The following is a 10,318-nucleotide window of genomic DNA, read 5'->3' as shown; positions in this document are numbered from 1 at the left end:
GATAAACTAGATCTAATTGCTTCTTGTATTTAGAATTCTTACAAAGAAAATAACTAGTATGATGCGGAAGAAAACTACTAGTTATACCTTCTCTTTGTAAGCTAATGACCTCAAGATCTTTTGCCGTATTCCTCGCCTCGCCTTGGACGTCGTGTGAGTGATGATCCTCCAAGATGAACACCACCCAAAAGCTTCTTCCTCTTCTTCTAAAATTCGGCCACCACCACCACCAAGGAGAAGAGAGCAAAAGGGAAAAGAAAAGGGAGAGGGAGAGGGCCGACCACTTGAGGTTCTCCAAGCAAGAGAATAAGAATTGTGTTGTAACGACCACCCTTCTTACTATATTATACTAGTCTCTAAGAGTGACCGTTACTTAACTACTAACTCTACTTAACCGGTATGATTAAGATCACAAGGAAACCCTACCGAAAAATTTCGACAGAGTCTCCCCTGTACCGGTGACCTTAAACTGACATACATACATAATATACACAGCCACAGGTGGCTGGAACATGTAACAGACTCTCACGCAGTTTAATAAATCCAAAACAAAAGAGAACAACACCAGAAATCATCACACAAGATTACAATTCTTCTACTATGTCCTAATCACATCAAAATAACAAATACTATCTCAAATACTCCTAACATAGCAAAAGACAATGGAAACTAAAATAAAACTTCTTTCCTAGTCCCAAGGCTTCCTTAGTCCTGACATCACACATCCTTCGAACACCTCCTTTCGCCTTCCTTTCTATATATTTTCCTTTCCTGTATCTGTAGTAAGAGGAAGTGCAATCTATAAGCAAAATTTGCTTAGTAAGCGCTATCTAACTCACAAAAACACGAATATGCGTGTATACAGAAAGAACTAGAAACTATATGCTCTAAAAAGAAATAAAGCATAAACATAACTGCTCATGTCAAACTAATAGCAAAGAAAAGCTAAGGAATCTACTCATGTAATTCTAATAGCTAATCATGTTGCTCATCTAATAAGTAAACATGAAAAACTACTCATCTACTAGATAAACATGGTAGAATAAAGAACTAAACTTACAGATTTTTAGAACTATATGAACCTTATTTCATTTGTTCTAAACTTAATCTTTAATACTTTATATTTATGTAAAACTCGTTTTACTTGTTCAAAAACTTATACTTATAATACTTCAAAATAATAATCAACTTCTTCTTGGGCCCGGCAACTGTACTTGCTTTTACTTTTGTAACGACCCGACCCATTTGGCGGCCCATTTGGCGACCCTCAGGTCATCGACCGTCGACCGTCGGCCGTGCCATTACTATTAGGTTATCTGAACCTAGGGACGACTATGGTAGCCCAACCCAAGGACAACTAAGAGTCCAGCACAGTGCCACTGATAAAAGTAAAATACTTATTATCTTTTAATACTTCTATATAATGCCTCGGCATTTTCTTTAGCACCTTGTGTGCCAAATCCCTAAAGTCTTGACTTTGGGATCTATTTAAAGCCTTGGCCTTTTTCTTTCTTTTCTTTACCCTTCTTATACTTTTCTTTATCTTTCTTATACTTTTCTTAAACCCAAAATACTGTTAGGGTATCTTCCATATGCATTTATGAATGAAACTAACTAGGTAACACGCAATCATGCATAGAACACAAAAGAAATCTGCACATACAATACTTAACAAAAATCTGCACTAATGCTTAACAGAAATCTGCATACTAGCTTAATAAAAATCTGCATACTAACTTAACAGAAATCTGCATACTAGCTTAATAAAAATCTGCATACTAACTTAACAGAAATCTGTATACTAGCTTAATAAAAATCTGCATACTAAGCTTATCTAAAATTTGCATACTAAGCTTAATCAAATCTGCATACAAGCTTAATCAAATCTGCTCACTACACTAACTTCTGCACTTGAAAGCCTAATAAAATTCTGCACTTGTAAACTTAATGAAATCTGCATTCTAAACTTCATAAAATCTGCACTACAATTGATGGATCCCAATTAGAAAAGTCTACATTAGAAATCTATCTGAATTTCCAATACAAAGTCTGAAGAAAACAATTCACAAACTCGATTAATCATCTTCTTCCTCCCTTTGTGGTTCACGGCAGCAGAGACAACCAAAGCACAAATCCAAACTCAAACCTCCAAAGAAAACTCACCGTCTACTAAATCCTTCTATAAAAATTATGTAAATCTTGTTTGCTTATTTTTTTGTTTCTCTGCTCTGATGTTCTATTGTTACAAAACATAACTGCGATATCTTTGTGACAATCCGTAGAAAGTTAACAAGTACAGGACTAGTCTTTAGATCAATCAAGTTGGCATATGCATTGGCTAGTCTGACCAACTTCGGAAATGGAAAACTTTCAAGACTCTATATAAACTGATCTGCCCATTAAGGTAACAAAGAAGTCTATGTTTGAAAAGATAACTATAAGGGATGTTCTTCTTTTTTTTTTTATTGCAGCAAACCAAGAATCTAAAATCTGAGGTGCTACACCACGAAACTAAACCACATGCCCCACTTAAAACCAATAGCAAGTGAAAATCTGCATATGCTCACAACAGCTAAGGAAAACCAAAACAAAGAAGTCAACGCTGCACCACCAAAGGAAACTCTATACAGCAACTAAAAACAAATCTGCACAACATGTTCTCCTTCTTGTTATAGTACGTACCTTTCCTATCAGATTTTGCTTGATCTATAGACTTGTTTCATGTTCATTACGTGCAAAAATGCTCTGATCCATTATTTTATAAAACTTCATATGTACTTAACTCAAAGCCGAACCACTCATCTTGATTTCATTTGTTCCAAAAGCAAAGAAAGAGGGTTAAATCCCTAGCAACTAAATTCTGTACACTATGTTCCGAAAGCAAGGAAGAAGAACCAAATCCTTAGCATCAAATTTTACAACATGCTTCGAAAATCAAGGAAAACAAGAATCCGAGAGCTACTCTTACTGTAGGTGAGAGCACTTACCTTCGTTCCCTTGACTCACAGCCGAAGGAGAAACCTTCTAGTGCTTCTAGGGCTCGGAAGATTGAAATTTCCAGCTCCTCTTCGTGCTCTCCGTTTCTCCTCGACGAGAAAAGCTTAAGGAGGTGAAGAAACCCCTCGGAGAACCTCAAGCCGACGCCGGAGAAAACCCTAATCTTGGCTTCGGTTTCGCTCGGGCAAAAATCGCCGCGCACGCGAGAGGAGGAAGAGAAAAGCTAGGTTACGGGGAATCATCCAACCCTAAGTTCCTCTCTTTATAACCTTAATATTCTGTTAATTAACTAATACTTAAATAAATTTGCTACCTTTTCTAAACAGAACCGCCCGCGTGAACACTTGGTCGGCCGCGCGTTGCTTAGGACTCGGCTCATGGGTTCGAATCCTGGCTGCAACCATTTTCTTCCTATTTATTTCCTATTCTGTTTCCCATTAACTATTACTTAAATAAATTTTTATTCTTTTCTTAATAAGCAACAATCACTGGAACAGTTGGTCAGCCGTATTTGCTTAAGGCTTAATCCGAGGTCTTGGGTTCGAATCTCGGCTTGGACATTTTTTGTCAAAACTTCTTTCGTTTAGTAAAAATATCAAACGACTTCCAAAAATTGCGTAAAAATACTCTAAAAATTTCTAAAAATCTCTAGAATATTTTAAAAACATTTCCAGATTTTAATAAGGTCTTTTAGGACTCCAAATCATGAAATTTAGGGTGTTACAATCCTCCCTACCTTATAAAAAGTTCGTCCTCGAACTTAGAATAATTCTGGATATCTCTGTCTTATACTGTCCTTTGTTAGTGGTACTTCTTTATTTTTTTTTTTTAGTCTCTTAACTTCTCGGTCCTCTATCATTCATATCGAATCATATCCATTAGTGGTTCTTGGAAGACTTGTTATAAAGTCTCTGGAGACCATAGGTGCACTGGTCACACCAAATGGCATGACTACAACTTCGTAGTGTCCATATCGGATACCGAAAATTGTTCTGGACTCTTCATTCTCCTTTCACTTTCAACTAATGGTTCCTAGAACGCAGATCTATTTTAGAGAACACTATTGCCCTCTTTAGCTAATCAAATAGATTATCTATTCTGGGAAGAGGGTACTAGTCCTTAACTGCTACTTTGCTCAGTGCTCTAAAATCTATGCACATCCGCATAGATCTGTCTTTCTTCCTACTGAACAACTCTGGAGCTCCCCGGGGTGAATGACTAAGGCAGATAGATCCCTTGTCAAGTAGCTCCTAAAATTGTTCTTGTAACTCTTTTAACTCTGCTGGAGACATTCGGTATGGAGCTTTTGAAATTGAACTGGTATCAGGAAACAACTCAATTTCAAACTCTACTTCTCCGTTGGAAGATAGTCCAGGTAGCTCTTCTAGAAATACCTCTGGGTATTCGCAGACTACCCGAACGTCTTCCTACTTGGGTCTTTCTTGTTATCATTGTCCTTCTAGTTCTAATTACTTAACTGAGGTTTCTGACTCTCCACTGTCTTGTCCTCTATCTTAACATCTAACTATGCCAAGAATAATACTTGACATCTTCTCTATCCTTTCTAAACAAACTTATGTATATGAATATAAGAGAAACAAAACTAAAATTGTTTCTATTCTTCCTAAGCATATGTATCAAAACATAGAAAATTAAAACATGAATTTTCTTCTTTCCTAAGCACATATAAGCAGATACTCTATACTGCAAATAATAAAGAAAGCATAGAAGAAAAACTTAAATACTTTCTTACTTGAAGACGACAAGGTTGGTGCTGATGTGTGATGCTGGAGAATGGGAACTGCTCTGATACCAACTGTAATGACCACCCTTCTTACTATACTATACTACTCTCTAAGAGTGACCGTTACTTAACTACTAACTCTACTTAACTGGTATGATTAAGATCACAAGGAAACCCTACCGAAAAATTTCGACAGAGTCTCCCCTGTACTGGTGACCTTAAATTGACATACATATATAATATACACAACCACAGGCGACTAGAACATGTAACAGACTCTCACGCAGTTTAATAAATCCAAAACAAAAGAGAACAACACCAGAAATCATCACACAAGATTACAATTCTTCTACTATGTCCTAATCACATCAAAATAACAAATACTATCTCAAATACTCCTAACATAGCAAAAGACAATGGAAACTAAAATAAAACTTCTTTCCTAGTCCCAAGGCTTCCATAGTCCTGACATCACACATCCTTCGAACACCTCCTTGTCGCCTTCCTTTCTATATATTTTCCTTTCCTATATCTGCAGTAAGAGGAAGTGCAATCTATAAGCAAAATTTGCTTAGTAAGCGCTATCTAACTCACAAAAATACGAATATGCATGTATACAGAAAGAACTAGAAACTATATGCTCTAAAAAGAAATAAAGCATAAACATAACTGCTCATGTCAAACTAATAGCAAAGAAAAGCTAAGGAATCTACTCATGTAATTCTAATAGCTAATCATGTTGCTCATCTAATAAGTAAACATGAAAAACTACTCATCTACTAGATAAACATGGTAGAATAAAGAACTAAACTTACAGATTTTTAGAACTATATGAACCTTATTTCATTTGTTCTAAACTTAATCTTTAATACTTTATGTTTATGTAAAACTCATTTTACATGTTCAAAAACTTATACTTATAATACTTCAAAATAATAATCAACTTCTTCTTGGGCCCGACAACTGTACTTGCTTTTACTTTTGTAACGACCCGACCCATTTGGCGGCCCATTTGGCGACCCTCAGGTCGTCGACCGTCAACCGTCGGCCGTGCTGTTACTACTAGGTTATCTGAACCTAGGGATGACTATGGGAGCCCAACCCAAGGACAACTAAGAGTCCAGCACAGTGCCACTGATAAAAGTAAAATACTTGTTATCTTTTAATACTTCTATATAATGCCTCGGCATTTTCTTTAGCACCTTGTGTGCCAAATCCCTAAAGTCTTGACTTTGGGATCTACTTAAAGCCTTGGCCTTTTTCTTTCTTTTCTTTACCCTTCTTATACTTTTCTTTATCTTTCTTATATTTTTCTTAAACCCAAAATTGTTGGGTTTTTCGGGCCTCGAAAACTGCTTTTTCGCGTCGCGGAAACCCCGAAAGCCCCTAGCCATGGATCCGTGCGAAGAAAATTTACGAAAAACTTACGAGTACGAGTTTACTATCTAGATCTACACTTAGATCTACATGTTTAGAAATTTACCCTTGTAGCGAAGCCCTTCGCGTTCCCGCTCGTCCAAACGGTGCCGGATCTCGAGAGTGTCAAAATAAACACTCCTCTAGAAGTATCCACACGAACTAATTAGGTGGAGATGACCAAAAACCAAGGTGTGCTAGCACCTATGTGGTTCGGCCAAGGAAGGAGGAGAGGGAGAGCTTGAGAGGAAGAAGGAAGAAAAATGCACACTTGAATGAAAACAATTGAATTCTCATTAAAACAATAGTGACCGGCCACTCTCCATTGTAACCCCAAATTAATTGCATTAATTGCAATTAATGTGAAGCCATTAAAGAGAATGGCTTTATAACTTCCATGAGGTGGCACCTATGATGATGTGGAGTAACATCATTGGTCTACATCAATGCCAACTCACCAATGAGGTGGCATAAAGTCAAGTCAAACTTGACTTTTAATCTTCCTCTCAAGTCAAGTCAAACTTGACCAAATCTCTTCTATGGTTGATCGAATCCAACCATTTGATTCAAGCCAACTTAATATATTGAATCTAATTCATTTAATTAAATTGATTCAATGAGTCAAAATCTAAATTAGACTCATTGAACACATGAATCAACTTGAGTCGAACTCAAGTTAGCCTAATTAGGATTACTCTTAATCCAATTTGATTCATCAAATGAATCTAATCCTCTTGGTTCATTATATGAACCTAATCTCCATCTAATTGTCCTAAGTGTGTGACCCTATAGTTTCTTGTAACTTTGGCAATGCCCTAAACCCATTTAGGAGCATAAGTAATGAGCGGTATCTAGCAACACATCATTACTATCCAAGTTACAAGAATGTCGAGATCCGACATCACCTTGTGACTACTAATTTTGACTCCTCACAAAATATGACAAGTGTCCTTCTATCCTAGACATCTAGATTGATCAATGTGAGGCATAGACCGTGTCATCCTCTGACCAATCTAAATCTTGAACTCCAAGTAGACTCACTAAATCAAATGAGCTCAATATCCTATATTGACTCATTTGGGCATGGCCATGCACTTCGTGGTCTCACTCTATCAAGAATACCGATGTCTCTCCCGTCATATAGGAGGGATAGATCCCATCTACATCACTCACATCCCTCTGCATAATTTGTTATATACCCAGTAATCGCCTTTATAGTCCACCCAATTACGGGTGACGTTTGACGAAACCAAAGTACATAACTCCGTATGTAGGGATCTATGGTGACTTCAGGTCTAAGGACTAGTAGTCATACTAATAGCCACATGAGAAAGTATATGACACTCATATAACAATCCATGATACTTTCTCATGGCTGGTCATTCAGTATACATTCTCTAATGTATACGCATGTGTCAACTTGATATCTCTATATCCATGACTTGTGAGATCAAGTCATCGAGTTGACCTACATGCTAGTCTTATTGCATTAACATTGTCCCTGAATGTTAATACTTGACTAGGAATGATTAAGAGTAGTGTTCCCTATATCATCTCACTATCGGTTCAACTAACCGATTGATATAGGTGAGAACCGTCTACTCAAGGACATTATTATACTTAGTTTATTTGGCACCAATACAAGTAAGTATAATAACCAAAATCAAAATGCCTTTATTTATATAGAATATGATACAATAAGTCCAAAATACAATCATCAAATAATTGACTCTAGGGCTCTAGCTAACAATCTCCCACTAGCATTAGTGCCAATTAGTGTAGGCTCTAAGCCCAAATGACCTAGTGTAACCATTATGCTTCTTCTGTGCCAAAGCCTTGGTCAAGGGATCTGCGATGTTAGCCTCTGTAAGTACTCTGCAAATCTTCACATCTCCTCTCTCGATGATCTCTCGAATGAGATGGAAGCGCCGTAGTATGTGTTTGGTCCGCTGGTGTGAGCGAGGTTCCTTCGCCTGTGCTATAGCTCCATTGTTGTCACAATAGAGCTCAATGGGGTCAGCAATGCTAGGAACCACCCCAAGTTCAGTGATGAACTTGCGGATCCAAACTGCCTCCTTTGTTGCCTCTGATGCAGCAATGTACTCAGCCTTTGTGTAGAATCAGCTACTATATCCTGCTTGAACTCTTCCAAGTCACAGCACCACCATTAATGCAAAATATGAACCCTGACTGCGATCGATAATCTAGCATCACCGTAACCCTTTACAGCTAGCTCATCATTGCCTCCATATATTAAAAATATTCTTTAGTTCTTCTTAAGTACTTAAGAATATTCTTGACCGCTATCCAGTGACTTTCACCGGATCGACTGGTATCTGCTCGTCATGCTCAAAGCATACGAGACATCGGTCGAGTACATAGCATGACGTACATGATCGATCCTATGGCTGAGGCATAAGGGATCCGATCCATGCGGTCTCTCTCCTCTCTAGAAGAGGGACCTTGAGTCTTCGAAAGACTCACGCCATGTGACATCGGCAAAAATCCCTTCTTGGATGGCAAACCAAGGAGTACCTTGTCAATGTATGTACTCTGACTTAGGCCAAACAATCTCTTAGATCTATCTCTATAAATCTGTATCCCTAGAATACGAGATGCCTCACCTAAGTCCTTCATTGAGAAGCAACTCCCTAGCCAGGTCTTGACAGACTGAAGCATAGGGATGTCCTTCCCAATGAGTAGTATGTCATCCACATACAATATGAGGAAGACAACTATATCCCCTACAACCTTCTTGTAGACACAAGGTTCATCTTCGTTCTTGATGAAACCAAACTGTTTGATTGCATCATCGAATCGAAGATTCCAGCTCCGAGAAGCTTGCTTTAGTCCATAAATGGACCTATGCAGCTTGTATACTCTACTAGTATGCTGTGGATCTACAAAACCCTCAGGTTGTGTCATGTACACATCCTCGAGCAGGTTTCCATTCAGAAACGCGGTTTTGACATCCATCTGCCAAATCTCATAGTCATGGTAGGCTGCAATAGCAAGCATGATCCGAATAGACTTAAACATCGCTACTGGAGAAAAAATTTCATCATAGTCAATACCATGAATATGCTTGAAACCTTTAGCTACCAAGTGACCCTTATAGATAAGTCCATCCATGTCAGTCTTTCTCTTAAAGACCCACTTACACCCAATGAGTTTTACCCCTTCAGGTGGATCAACCAAAGTCCATACTTGGTTGGTGTACATGGATTCCATTTCGGATCTCATGGCCTCTAGCCATTTCTCGAAATCTGGTCTCATCACAACTTCCTGATAGGTGGTAGGCTCATCCTCTATGAGCACAACGTCATCATGGTCAGACAAGAGAAATGAGTATCTCTCAGGCTGACGACGTACCCTATCAGACCTGCAAGAGGTATGTCTACTTGAACTGGTTGTTGTTCCTCAACTCCTTATGGAACAATATCATCCACAACACTTTGTGGTTCCAGTTCAACTTCCATCGAGGAATCAGTGCTATTGTTCGCAACTTGAACTTCTTCAAGATCGAACGTGCTCCCACTAGTCTTTCTAGAAACAAAGTCCCTTTCTAGAAAGACCCCAGTCTTTGCCACAACTACCTTGTGCTGACTGGGAATGTAGAAGTAATATCCCTTAGTTTCCTTGGTATATCCAATAAAGTAGCACTTGTCAGATTTGGGTCCTAACTTGTCTGAGACTTGACGTCGAACGTAAGCCTCACAACCCCAAATCCTCATGAAAGACACCTGGGCATCTCTCCCAGTCCATATCCTATATGGTGTCTTTATCACGGCCTTGGATGGAACTCGGTTGAGAATGAAAGCTGCCGTGTCTAGAGCATATCCCCATAGATATGTCGGAAGATCTGTGTGACTCATCATAAATCGTACCATATCTAATAAGGTACGATTCCTCCTTTCGGATACACCATTCCACTGTGGTGTTCCAGGAGGAGTGAGTTGGGATAGAATCCCACACTCAGCTAGGTAGTCACGGAACTCATGGTTAAGGTATTCTCCACCTCAATCTGATCGAAGTATCTTAATACTCTTACCAAGCTGGTTCTGTACTTCATTCTTGAATTCTTTGAACTTTTCAAAGGATTCAGACTTATGTGTCATCAAGTACACATAACCATATCTACTGAAGTCATCAGTAAATGTG

Source organism: Zingiber officinale, chromosome 2B (assembly GCF_018446385.1).
Source record: "Zingiber officinale cultivar Zhangliang chromosome 2B, Zo_v1.1, whole genome shotgun sequence".
Classification (NCBI taxonomy): Eukaryota; Viridiplantae; Streptophyta; class Magnoliopsida; order Zingiberales; family Zingiberaceae; genus Zingiber; species Zingiber officinale.
The sequence above is the reverse complement of the archived record's forward strand: the minus strand, read 5'-3'. Positions refer to the sequence as shown.